Source organism: Lissotriton vulgaris, chromosome 10 (assembly GCF_964263255.1).
Source record: "Lissotriton vulgaris chromosome 10, aLisVul1.2, whole genome shotgun sequence".
Taxonomy (NCBI): domain Eukaryota; kingdom Metazoa; phylum Chordata; class Amphibia; order Caudata; family Salamandridae; genus Lissotriton; species Lissotriton vulgaris.
Genome location: NC_141698.1, coordinates 1,131,415,796 through 1,131,429,738, shown reverse-complemented (window position 1 = coordinate 1,131,429,738; position 13,943 = coordinate 1,131,415,796).

Below are 13,943 nucleotides of genomic sequence, written 5' to 3'. Positions count from 1 at the left end.
TGCACCATCTGAAGGCGTTTCAGAAGATACTGAGGGAGACCTAGGTATATCGAGTTTGCGTAATCTAGGTGGGAGATCACAGTGGCGATCACCACCTGTGTCAAAGCTTCCAGGGTCAAGAGGCGACGAACCTTCCGAATTTTCCTCAGTTGGAAGAGACACTTGGAGACCACCTGACCCACTTTTGTTTTGAGTGAGAGGTCGCTTTTCAAGGTGACACCAAGCGTTTTTGCCGAAGATGAAGGGATTGGAGCCTGACCCATGTCTGTCAGCCAGTAATGTGAGCCCCAGTGTTTAACACTGTCCCCGGTCAGAACCAGCTTGGTTTTTACTGGGTTCAGCTTCAAATAATTTTGGTTCATCCAAGCTTGGATGAACCTCATTGTTGACTGAAAGAAGGAAATGGACGTTTCCGAGTTGTCGATTGTAAAAAGTAGCTGCAGGTCGTCTGCATAGTTGAGCACCGTCACCTGTTTGTCTCTGAGGGCCTGGATTAGGGGGAAGATGTAGAGATTGAACAAGTGGGGTGACAGGGACGAGCCCTGAGGTACACCGCACGTAATGACCTGCTTGGTGCCAACTAAGTCACCCAGACGAACTGCCTGAGAACGGTCTTCTAAAAAGGACTTCACCCAAAAGGCTGCCGTGCCCCGGATGCCGGCCTGGGTGACAGGGTCGATCAAGATGGTGTGATCGACCGTGTCAAACGCGGCCGACAAATCCAGAAGCACTAAATCCTGTGGAAGGCGTTTGTTGGCACAGTCCCGGAGAGTATCCATTACTGAAACTACCACCGCCTCTGTTGAATGGGCCGGGCGAAAACCCGCCTGATGTGGTTCGAGGCAGTTTGATACCTCTATGAAGTTGGACAGGCAATTAGCAACATGAGCCTCCAACACCTTTGTAAAGAAGGGGAGAAGGGAAATTGGGTGGTAGTTTGCCTTGCACGTGGGGCCTACCCCAGGTTTCCTTAAGAGTGGTATTACTGTTGCTTCCTTAAATGCAAGAGGAACTTGTCCGGCGGCTAATGAATTGTTTAAGAGGGTGCAGGCAGGGACCGGAATAACTGAGAGGCAGTCTTTCAAGATGTAGGGTGGACATCTGTCTGATGGAGCACCTGATTTTACTCTCACCAGTAATTCCTGAAATTGGTCTAAGGTAATAGGAGTGAAGCTGCTAAGTGAGCCAGTAGTGTTAGGACTTGCAGGTTCAGAAAGAGTGGGGTTTATGGTTTGTGGAATACTGTCTTTAATGGCCGTGATTTTCTCTGTAAAGAAAACATTCAGTGAATCGCAGAGAGTCTGGGTCGGAGGCAAGCTTGGGCGGGCGTTGTCAAGGTTTGTTAACTCATTAAGGATAGAGAAAATGTCGTTTGATTTATTAGTTGAGTTGATAATGCTGGAAGAGAAGTAAGCAGCCTTCTTGGATAGGATAGATTTCATATATTCCTTCCTAGCCATGATGCATTGAGATTTAGAGTCAGGGGCGTAATTGCGACGCCAGTGGCGCTCTAATTGGCGAAGGGCCAATTTCTTTGCTTTAACCCCTTCGATGCTGATGACGAGCTCAGCTCGTCATCAGCTACGGCGCTTGCATGCTGATGACGAGCTGAGCTTGTCATGTAACACGGGTTTTTGAAAAATCCAGCACACAGCAGGAAACCGCTAGCACGCAAGGGGTTAAGGTCCGGTGAAAAACATTTTTGGGCGTCTGCGCGCCGGGCCAATTTAACCTTCTTGTATGGGGCGTGGGCATCACTAGCTGTTTGCAGCCAGCAAGAGAGGTTGTTTTCTGATGTATTAATGTCAGGGTGATGGGATGGAATGGAATTAGCAAGTGTTTGTAGAAATTCAGACCTGTCTAGGGAGTTCCATTTCCTGGTTCGTCCACCCCGCAGCTGTAGCGGTTATCTTTTTAGGGGAATAGACGAGGTTACATTTAAGAAGAAAATGGTCAGACCATAAACATGGGGTATTTACCGGGGTTGTAACTAAAAGAGATTTGGACCAGACCTGATCCACGGTATGACCTTTATAATGGGTTGGTGAGAGCACTTGTTGTTTAAAATTTAAGTTTGTGAGAAGCTCGGTGTGTTCACACGACTGAGGGCCTTCCAAAGGGTCATTAAACAAGTAGTTGAAGTCCCCTACCAGAAGAATCCTGGCATGGTCAATGGCCAGATTAGCGATTTGTTCGCTGAGCGTTAGAGGGAAAGTAGGCATATTGTTAGGGGGTCTGTACAAGAGGACGCATGCCACTGCTGTGTAGGAGGCATCAATTTTTAGAACCAGATTTTCAGTGTCTGGGAGGTTCAGGCTAGTCAAGGCGGTGACTCCCAGGTCATGGCGAAAAACAGCCGCCACTCCCCCGCCAGGTTTACCTGATCCACGATCAGCATGGATAATACAATCATTTGGTGGCAATGCCGCTATTATATCTGGGGCAGAATCTTGGGTCAGCCAAGTCTCAGTAAGTAGGAGGATGTCAGGTTCATCCATATCCAATAAGAGAAAGAGGTCCATCTTGTGTTTCACCACGGAGCGGTGTTTAGATAGACTATGGACATGGAATGGGAATGGAAACCAGGCACTGTGCATATCAGGACCTACAACTTTAGTAAAGAACTTAAGATAACAGTGTGGTACTCATGCACGTAGGATCTGGCTAGAATTGAGAAGCAGCTTATTTAGAAGTCATGGGGACTGAAACCACCCCAAGCTGCTGATATGAAGACACTGATCCCTCAGCTGTCCCAACTCCAGTGTCGTCTCAAAACCCTCACATTCTATAGAATGCCAGCTCCACGCCAGCCTTCTACATTAGGCGTCGCGAGGCAGTGCGGACTAGCCAAGAATAATAAATGGGCCTTTTTCCTTCGTAACAAAAAATAAATACATGGGTTTTTTCCTTTAATGATAAAACATTTTTCCTACAGATTTTCAATAAAAATTTTAAAACAAATCAACCTATAAATCATTGTTCTAAACATGGAGACAAATGTTCACCCTAAACGTGACTAAACTGAAATATATAATCAAACATCATAAATATTACAATACCTGAACTGGAAGAGCAAACACAATTGGATAGGCATAAGGAAAGATAGACACAAGAACCTTAACAGCATATAAAGATTAGAGATAGATCCTGCAACAAATATAAGTGAAAAAGTTAGTGAGAAATTACCTTTACCTCACTTGCAGCTTAAGCTTCCCACATATTGTTTTGGCAACATATCATTCTTTTCCGATTTTTTTATTTAAGGAATCTGCTTCCCTATCTAAAATTACCCTGGGGATACTCCTTTTTTCATCAATGGATTCTTGAGGCTTGTCCTGCCTGGGTGAAACTTTGACTACTTTAGCTAGATTCCACCAATTGCGACCATCAACAGGAACGGCACTGCAACATATTTTAACAACAATCACAGGTTCAGAGAACTTAGCATCTCCTTTCTTGACAAATTTGCATTTGCTTACATGCACAAAGTCTCCTACAGCAAAAGGCTTAACGCATACACCCTATTTCATATCATAATAGTCTTTCTCTTTATGTTGGGCATTGGTTACATTACTTCTCACAACTGTGTCCATACCCTCCACAGACACATTCTGTTTCAACCGGTTGTATGACATTACAACGCATGCTTTTACTACGCATGCCTTTACATCGCAAGTTTTACAACACATGCTGTTACAACGCATAGTGTTGAGGGGTGCTGGATAGTGAATAGTTTAATTTACTATTCCAACTCCAGTCCCCGTGGATAGTAGGGAAGGTGTTGGATAGTAACTTTAATCTATTCCCTATCCTAGAGCGCCCCCCCCAGCGCAATGCGTTGTAACAGCATGCGTTGTAAAACTTGCGATGTAAAGGCATGTGTCGTAAAAGTTGCGTTGAAAAGGATGTTCCCCATTTCAACCATCTTGATATCAAAGCAGGCTCGAATTGAGTTGTGAGTTTCCTACCCTTCAGCAGCTCGAAAGGGGAGACATTGGTGGACAATGAAGGCGTGATCCTGTAGAACCACAACATGGTTCAGATTAATGAGATTACAACACATCTGTTCCACAAAGCCCAATGCAAACACTCCCTCAATTGAAATGCTCAACCAGACTGTTGGTTTGCGAGTGGTAAAGTGAGCTCCTGCGATATCTGGTTCTACTCATCTCCAAATATTCTTCCAAGCCAGATGATACAAAATGAACCCCATTGTTGGAAACCAAGATTTCTGGGAAACCTTCTCTCAAGAATACATCTTTAACACCTTAGCTGCGGCGCAATTCCCTCCCCAGTGCTGCGCTGTCCATTCGAACTAGTGCTGAATGAACGTCCAATGGACGTGCGCAGCGCTGGGGAGGTAGTGCTACCGTCGGCCAATGCACCGACGCAGCACTTAAGGGGTTAAGAAAACTCTGCACTGATTTGGAATCCAGTTCCCAACAAATCCAACCTCTGGTCTCTTGGAGTAATAATCAATGAGTACTAGAGCATATGATGAATGGCTAGGAAGGGAATTGAATGACCCCACAAAATTAATACCAAGTTTCAATCATGTTTCTGCAGAATATTCAATGGGAATTAGGTGGTGATTTGATGTTTTCAAAGCTTTGTCACTTGTTGAGCCCACAGCATAAGTCATAAGTCATAAAAGTCATAAGTCATAAGTCAGTTGCTTTTATATAGCGCACAATTCACCAGAAGGTCTTAGGGCGCTTTGAAATGAAAAACAGCAACCTTGACGAAGCTTTGGACATAATCATTAATCAGCAGATCGGCCTCCCTGTCCATTGATGGCCGCCAGAATGCAGATCGCACCCTACGTTATGTTAACGTGGCTCCCAAATGGCCTTCGTGCTCTCTTTACAGTATCAACATCCCATGCCTCAAGGGAGGGATCACTTTGTCAAATCCCATATTTAACCCAACCTCCATAGACAACTCTTCACCTTACTGAAAGACTGGAAACTAGAATCCAGGTTTTTCTTTTCTTTAGGCCACACTTCTTAGATGCATTTGGATGCTAAGCACAGGACAACGTTTTCACCAGTGGAGGCCTTCCATTCCATCTCTGAAAAAGAACACGCCTCCCCACCTCCACTGCTGCAACTACGTAACTTTCATCATCATCATCCTCATCTGCGGCTTCATATTCCAGCATACTCTTACTCTCTCACCTCACTGGGAAAACAGGACAAATATTCTGCTCTGATGTTTGTCCCCCCAGGAATGTGTTCAATAATATCAAATTGGAACTGTAATAGTGTCATGGAAAATCTGGCAATTGTGGGTGTTTTATTCTTTTGAATTGGTACCTTCTAGAATGAACACCACAAAGTGATCAGCCTGAAAAACAAAACGTCTACTCCACAGATAGCTCTGCAACTTATGAATGGCCCACCAACATGCCGTACAAAAGGGGGTGGTGATGGACGGAGCATCTGAATCAATCAAACACTCACACCCAGTCAAAAGATCTGGGTTTAATCCATCACCGTTCTTTAGCCCACTCTGCCACCCCAGTTCAGACATGGCTATATGCAAATCAGTCTGACCCTGCGCCTCATGGGAACAGTCCAGCCCGAACTGCCAAGCATTGTCGTCCCTGGACCGGAAACAAGCTTCCGAGGACCGGTTTCTGGCATTCTAGCCGTCTTCATCCCGGCTTGCTTGAATCCAGTGGCAAAGTGAGGAAGGGACTCACGTCTGAGCATACCCTGCCACACTTATGGCAGTCAAAAGCGGTACAAAAGGGGGTGGTGATAGACGGAGCATCTGAATCAATCAAACACTCACACCCAGTCAAAAGATCTGGGTTTAATCCATCACCGTTCTTTAGCCCACTCTGCCAACCCAGTTCAAAAACGATGGATTTAGGCCCAGATCTCTGTACTGGGGTGAATGTATGACATTGTTTTGCATTCTGTCCATCACCTGTGGTTTTTGCATTTGCCACCAACATGCCAGCCGCTCCTTTTCAATGACTGAATAGTGTAATTGTCATCATAGTGCACTCATGATGTGAACCCAATTATATGTTTTTCCTTTCCCGATCTCTGTGTCAGCACAGCCCCTGATCCTAGGTTGCTGGCATCAACTGTCAACACACATTTGAGCGGTTGAACATAAGGCTTAAGCGTTTTAATACTTGTCACCTGAGACTTGACCCAATTAAAGGCTGCCAGGCCGTTCTCATACCAGCAAAATGCAACACTCTTCTTTAGCAAATTAGAAATGGGTCTAACCGTAGAAAAATAATCTATGCAGCCTCGCCCACTTAACCGCCCATAACCAAACACCTCGACTTTCTCACACTGCGAGTAAGCAGTAGGGCGACGCTCCTCCGCCCTAGTGGAGGAGCCGCCACTGTGTGCCACTAAAATTTCAAAAAACAAATCTTGAGGACGTGGGAGTTGGTGTACACATCACCCTGTTGAATAGGCTGACGTTATTTGCTACAGATTACGAAGTGTGCAAATCACTGATGATTGCCACTAAAGTTTAAAAAATAAAACATCATGATGAAAATAAATATAAGAAAACCAGAGTTCCTTTTAGCCATGTTTAACAGCTCCTCCCAGTGTCTGGATGACACGATAAAATGTTGTGAGAAACAGGCTGGAGTGCGATACGGTGAGCGTGGGGCATCTCACTCCAAGCTGCCAAAACCGGAAATGGACCGGCGCGCACCGCGGCAGAAGCTGGAGTAAGAGCTGTGTCGCGACAGTAGCTGAAACTGACAATGGACACGCGCCTACTGTGGAGTCGGCGTTCTAGCGTTGAATGGCAGGGTGGAGTGCATGCGCCTGAGCTGCATTGTGTTGAAGCTATAATTAATTCCTCTGTGTTTTCACAGTGCAGGCAGCACCCGCCTGCACTTTCAAAGGGGGTTATAGATCCCCTTGCAGGCGGGTGAGGTCACTGACTGCACCCGCCTGCAACGGGATGTCCGGTGACTCCATGGGACCCTCTTTACCCCCCGCAGAGGGCTCCTGTCGGGAGGAGCACAGACAGTGAGCCACCTTTTAAATGGCGCACTGTCAGTGCGCCTCCTGAGGGCTTCTTTGACTCTGTGCCCGCGTCTCTAATATGGCGCCGACGCAGAGTCCAAGGAATCCACTCATTAACATAGTGCCCACCCCTATGCAAATGAAGGAACGCCCTCTGTTGATAGCGCTGATGCTTTAGTTGCATCTCTTACAATAAGGAGTTAGGTCCTGGGACATGAAGTTGGCTGGACCATCAATAAATTGTATACAAAAGCAGTTGCCAACCTCACATTACTTTTCGCCTCGCAATTGAGGAAAACAAACCAAAATTACTATGTAGTCTGTTTGGTATATCTACTTGATACCTTTTTACTTTTTATTTCATTATTTTCAAGTATTTTTTGTTTGAAAAAGACACATAAATACATAAAACACTTTCAACATAAATTCACTGAGCGAACAATTACATTCGACATTACATATATAAACACTATATAAATTTTTGTCAACAATTAATTTATATTCACAAAATGATCTCTGATTTTAAAAAACCAAAGGATAAAGTAAACATTTGGGTACTTATTGTTCAACAAACAGCAACTTAATGCATTTCAATTGTTAAATATCATTTAATATGCTGCAATTTGATGCATTCCTGAATTAAATCAGGCAGTGTGAAGCAACCAGGAATACTACAAACAGCATCTGGAAATTAATGCAACTTTGGTAATGTATATAAATACCAGTCAGCTGAAAGTAAACAAGACTTCATGAAATAAGTAACACCATGCTTGCAGCCTGCGATGAATGCACCTTTCGTAACCTACCTATGACCATTGCACCGGACAACGGATCAGTTCTTAGTAAATTACCTAAGACCGCTGTGGCTGGCAATAAATAAGTCTCAAGAAAATTACCAAGGATCACTTCAGCTGATCATTAATTTGATTTCACCAAATTAACCAGGGCCACACCACCTGACAATGAATACTACTTTTGTATTCTGCAGATGGAAATGAATAAGGGTTTACCAAATTATCTAACAACTTTCTGCCCGTCCAGACGTTGTCCCTGTATAAAAAAGAATGTCTGCAATGGTTCGAGAAGGTAAGAATAATAGGAGGCGTGAGTGCTGCAATAGAACGCTATTCTCATGCGGCGTCTCATGCTTTACAGAAAGCTATTCTCAGGGGCCGTGAGTGCTGCGATAGAACGCTATTCTCATGCGGCGTCTCACGCTTTACAGAACGCTATTCTCAGGGGGAGTGAGTGCTGCGATAGAACGCTATTCTCATGCGGCGTCTCACGCTTTACAGAACGCTATTCTCAGGGGGCGTGAGTGCTGCGATAGAACGCTATTCTCAGAATGCTATTCTCAGGCGGCGTCTCATGCCCCACCACAATGCCTGTGACACAACGCTATTCTCATGCGGCGTCTCACGCTTTACAGAACGCTATTCTCAGGGGGCGTGAGTGCTGCGATAGAACGTTATTCTCAGAATGCTATTCTCAGGCGGCGTCTCACACTTTACAGCACGCACACGACCACCACAAGGCACACGCCCACCTCAGAGCTGGTGCTTCTTCCAACCGACTACTTTGTCCCACAACGGGCTTTGTCCCTTCCTAAGTATATGTTGCGCTGGTGTATAGCCTATGTCCATCTGCTTTGCCTCACCTTTCCAATGCTGCATGCGGTGTTCCATTTGGCGCTGTGGTTCTGGAGCTTACCCGCCTCAACGGTTTGGTCTCTCTCTTTATATTATTAGTATGGATACTTTGTTTGGTTTTATACTCGGTTGTGATTCTGTCTTGACTGCTTTGCTGCCTGATGTTAATATGATTCAGTATCACCTATGTGGAGCACATAGTGTGTGGAGCAGGTGCCCTCAAGGAAGGAGGGGAGGAAAATCCTGAAGGGACAAAATCTCCAGAGGCAGATGGAAGATGGAGAAGAGTCCAGAATCAGGAGACTAGGAGGAGAGACATGCAGAAGATTTTAGAATTCATGAAAAATCCTGAGGAAAAACAAGTGGGGCAAAGGGAAGAACCTTAACCTGATGTCAGCAGCCTTTTACACTAAGTGGACGGGACGTGATATCACAGGTAGGACAGGAGCATTCTTGGATGAGGAAGCAGTCATATGAATCCATCATGGTGATGGTTCGCCTGTTCTAGGAGAACTATAAGACATGGAAGATTCTAATAAACAGGAAGCGACATCACAGGAAGTACAGGAGCATTCTTGGATGGGGAAACATTCTTAGGAATCTATTATCCCTGCCATCTTCAATTGGGAGTGAAGATATAGTCCACTGCTGCCTACTCCTGGGAAGCTCTGAGACAGAGACAGAAACAGGGAGCCTTCAAGAAAGGTTCAATCCTCTTTAAATAAGGTCATTGGAGTCGGAAGGTGGTTTCCGCAGCCAATTGACGGAACTAGGTAACGTAAGAAAGGACATTAGAATTACCTTCATGAATGCCATACAGGAATACTTCAGCCACAATCTCCAAGTCATGCTGTTTAGATATCTTTTCAAACATCTTCACAAAGGTGGAATAGTCAGACAGAAAAGGATCAGAAGAAGTGACAAGAGGAGCAACCCTGGAAAGCGCTGCTGCTGACAAGGAACAAATAAGCTTCCTCAAAACATTTTCCTCCTCAGATATGGCTTGCAGAAGTTAGGCTTTTAGGGGGATAGTCAGGCTTTTTCAGCATCCTTCCTCCCAAAGCCTCAGGTTTCTCTGGAAGTCATCTTAAAAAGTGACAAACCCATACAAGAATATGCACAGAAGAGGCAGCTTCCCAAGAGTGCTAGCTGGCGTGGTATCCCTTCCAGTCAACAAAAAAATGAAGTTTTCCATCATAGATCTGAGAATGAAAAATCTCATTAACTTCATTCAGGCCTCGCTTGATCTTAAACTGGAAAAGGAACGTTGAAATGGATCTATCTTGAAGGGTCGGAGCTGGGACTCAGGAAAGACAGGCTGGGTTGTGCAAATTATCTGCAGAGAAAGTTTGAAGGTTATAGGATCGATACGTGGGAGTCTATGGACCATAGAAATGAGGTTTACACTTAATAGATGAAGACCAAAATGGTAAAAAGTGCGAAGACAACCAGACTTTGGGCCTTATATATAATCACCAAGGTATATGTAGGTTGAGTTAGGTATAGAAAATGCACCCGTAACTGTTGATATTCTCGTTTTGATATGTTGTCCTGAAATATTCTGAGGCATCAATAGTTTGCTTTTGATATTTGGGTGCACACCCTTACAAAGAATGATCCAAAGAATGATCCAAAGAATGATACAAAGAAAGATACAAAGAATGATACAAAGAAAGATACAAAGAAAGATACAAAGAATGATCCAAAGAATGATCCAAAGAATGATCCAAAGAATGATCCAAAGAATGATCCAAAAATGATCAAAAGAATGATCCAAAGAAAGATACAAAGAATGATACAAAGAATGATACAAATAATGATACAACGAATGATACAAAGAAAGATACAAAGAATGATACAAAGAATGATACAAGGAATGATACAAAGAATGATCCAAAGAAATGATCCAAAGAATGATACAAAGAATGATCCAAAGAATGATACAAAGAATGATACAAAGAATGATCCAAAGAATGATAGTCCAGTTAGTGGAAGTGGTTGAGATGTGCACAAGTGAAGCGTCCTCAACATAATATCAAAGAATACTGTGACTGGATGCAATGTAGGCTTACCAGCCAAAATAATGAGCAGACTCCAAGGAGTGCAAAGCCACAGCATTCTCCTTCAGTGGCGTTCCACAGGCCCCAGCAGCCCCTGTGGTGCGGGGGACCCTAAGCTCCAGGGGGGGCCACCAACAAAGTACTTTGGCCGTAGAGCTCCTGATTGAATCCAGAGGGGGCCCCTCAACGTACCTTAGAGGGGGGCCCCCCAACACAGTACTCTGGCCGGAGAGCTCCTGATTGAATCCAGAGGGGCCCCCTCCACGTACCTTGCAGGGGGTCCTCCTCAAGGTTCATTGTGCCACTGTTCTCCTTGTATGGGCATAAAGCGCACAGATCATATGTCACTTGCACTGATGTAAGCCCACCTGCTCCCAGCCAACCAATTGTGAGAATTCAAGGCTGTAGGCCTTTCGCATGCAGTAGGTTGACACTCAGGAGTAAGACAGATACCCTGTTCCCCCAAATTTACTTCCATGATATACTGTGGGAGCTCTGTTTAGGAGGATGTGATATCCAATATAAATCCCATTTATATCCAATGGGATTTATATGTCGGCGGACAGGATATCCTTCACTGCTGGGATGGAGCAACCTGGCCGCCGAGACCTAAATCAGGCCCTTAGACTCAAACAGACCATGTACACGCAGTCACTTTCATGTAACACACCTTAAGTGCACGCTCTCACTCTGTCTAGATTAATCAAATATTCAGTACATAAATCATGCAGAAAGCTCATTTTTAAAATATATTAAGGGCTGCCAAAAGGCAAAGAAGTGTATTTCCATACAGTGCAGAAACCTTTCACTTTACGTATGACCTCATTGAGTGGCAGCTATTAGAAGTGAAGATTCCAAACATGAACTTAGAGACATTCATACCACTCCACGCCTTGGCGATGCCTTGAGTGGCCAAACAGGGACGTGATGACCTGTATAAGGGGACCAGGGTATCACTGCACACAGACAGAGCAACTTTATCATCTGTTCACCCAGATACCAGCATTTTGTTTTTACCGCGCACTTCCTCAACTGATGCATTTTAAAATGCTCAAATGTGATGATGAAGGAACAGGAAGCACAGTGAATAAAGACATTGCCTAAGATTACACTATTTGATCAAGAAGGGAAGCCAAGATTGATTTCAGGTTTCCTGGTTACACTTAGTGCAATTCTTTCTCAACTGTTCCACAGAAATGATTTGTGTTCAGTTCTTTGACAAGCTAAAGCAGTGTGACACAAGTAACAAGAAGCCAGCCTAGAATAAAGTTTAGCTAGCAAGGCAGAGTTCTCCATTTAAAAGTTGATATCACTTGCGCCCCTTAACTTAACCAATACACGAATTTTGGGAGCGACTCGACACCTGAAGGGAGAGAACTCCATGTATCTTCGGAACAAGAGCTCGGGGGGACTCTCTGAGTGACACAACTCCACATCAGCACAAGTAAAGTGCAGAGCTCGGCAGTGCTTAATTTGTAAAAAACAAAAACATAAGTGACACGCCCATCGGTAAGTAGGCTAATTCACCACTGCCCTGCCAGTGCTACCAATGGCAGAACCAGCACAACTACTAACCATCACACCCAACAAGTGCAACAAGTCAGAATATTCCAGGCCCCCAAACCTTTAAGAATGGTTTGAGCGGCAAGTATAAGTCGATTTTAATGAATATTAAATTAATAAACAATTGTTGTGTTCATCTCTAATTTACACAGACAGCGCCGCCATGTGGCAGACTATCATAAGTGCTGGTGTAGACCGTTAAGTGCTGGTGCCGAGCACTGGAACCACCGGTTCAAATTAAGTACTGGAGCTGGGCTACAGACTGAAGCAGAGCTCAGACCTTGCAGGGTGTTTGCATTTTTCATTACAGCCCGGGGTTGTGGGTGTGGCTCAGAAGGGTCGCTCAGCTGGGCCATCAAGAGTGCTGTGAAAGTGTTCCATATGGACAATCCTCCCATTACAAAACAAACTGAACAAGCATTGGCATAGCTAATAGGTCTCGCTTTTGGAACCTTATAAGTATTTAGTTATGCAGCACAATATCCTTGGTGCAACAACATCAAGTTTTACATGGCTAAACACTTATAAGGTCCCAAAGGCAAGACCTATTGGCTATGCCAATGCTTGTTAACACTGCCAAGGCAATATTCTGATAGTAACGTTTGTTGCAGGTATGACTCAGGAAGCCGTTCAGCCATTTACTGCTAGGATCACTTGAAATATCTGTAAGTGTGCCCTGAAAGAGATCAAAATAAAACCCACAACAGTGGAAGTATTAGACTCTTGAAAACTCTATGGTGAAGCATGCCTACAGGATTACATGAAGGGTGAGAGTTTTATAGTAAAAATAACTCACGTGCTGGCACCACCAGATGGACTGGACTCGAGGAGACCCCGTGCTTTGATTTATATAGGGTCATGGAAGTTGGGGGATCCCAACAGATCTTTCCTTTTCCTCCCTTTGATTATTTAAGAAGTCACTGTCTAGCTCCCCTTGAAGGCCCAACCGCTGGATCATTTTCCTTGCATTGTTTCAAATGCATTAATGGTTGGACCTGTCCTAAAACTTGTTCCATGATCTTTGGTCCTCTGCAGCTCATCTTGATAATGCATGCTCTCCCATCATCTGAGTCACGAAACCAGAGAGTCGAAGGAGCAGAGGAGAGCAGCCGAGCATTGAGAGAGTCGATTAAGCAAGCCAAGCCAAAAGAGTTGCCTCCACTTCAACCGCTCCCGCTGAGATCACCGTGAGGAGCGTAGCGCTGCTGAACGAGGAGCAAGGAGAGCGGCAGCGAGCGGCTACGGGAATCAAGAATCGTGTCAGGCTACCTGGGAACTGTGTGCCAATACTGGGAGAGAAACAAACAGCGTGACACAGCTGGGAGCCGCTGCCGCCATCAGTGCTAGCATGAGTTAAATCCCGCTTATTTGCTACTGCGGTGGCTTTGGGGTTGCTACACGCGGCGCTAAACTGACCCTGGACCCTGGTCCTTCCCCTTGGTCTTTGTTGTTGTCGTTGACAAAGGCGTCCCTCCATTTTTGCTGGTTCGTTTTGGCGGCTGAGTTTTGGCGGCTCAGGCTGCGTTGACAGTCGTGAAGTGGAGAAAGGGACGCACACATTGGGGGCAGCCTGCGGTTTCCCTCCAGCCCCAGCTGCTGCAGGGCCCTCTCTCTGCCCCCCGCCTGTGCAGTGGACATTGGGCAGTGGGGACTGAGCCCGC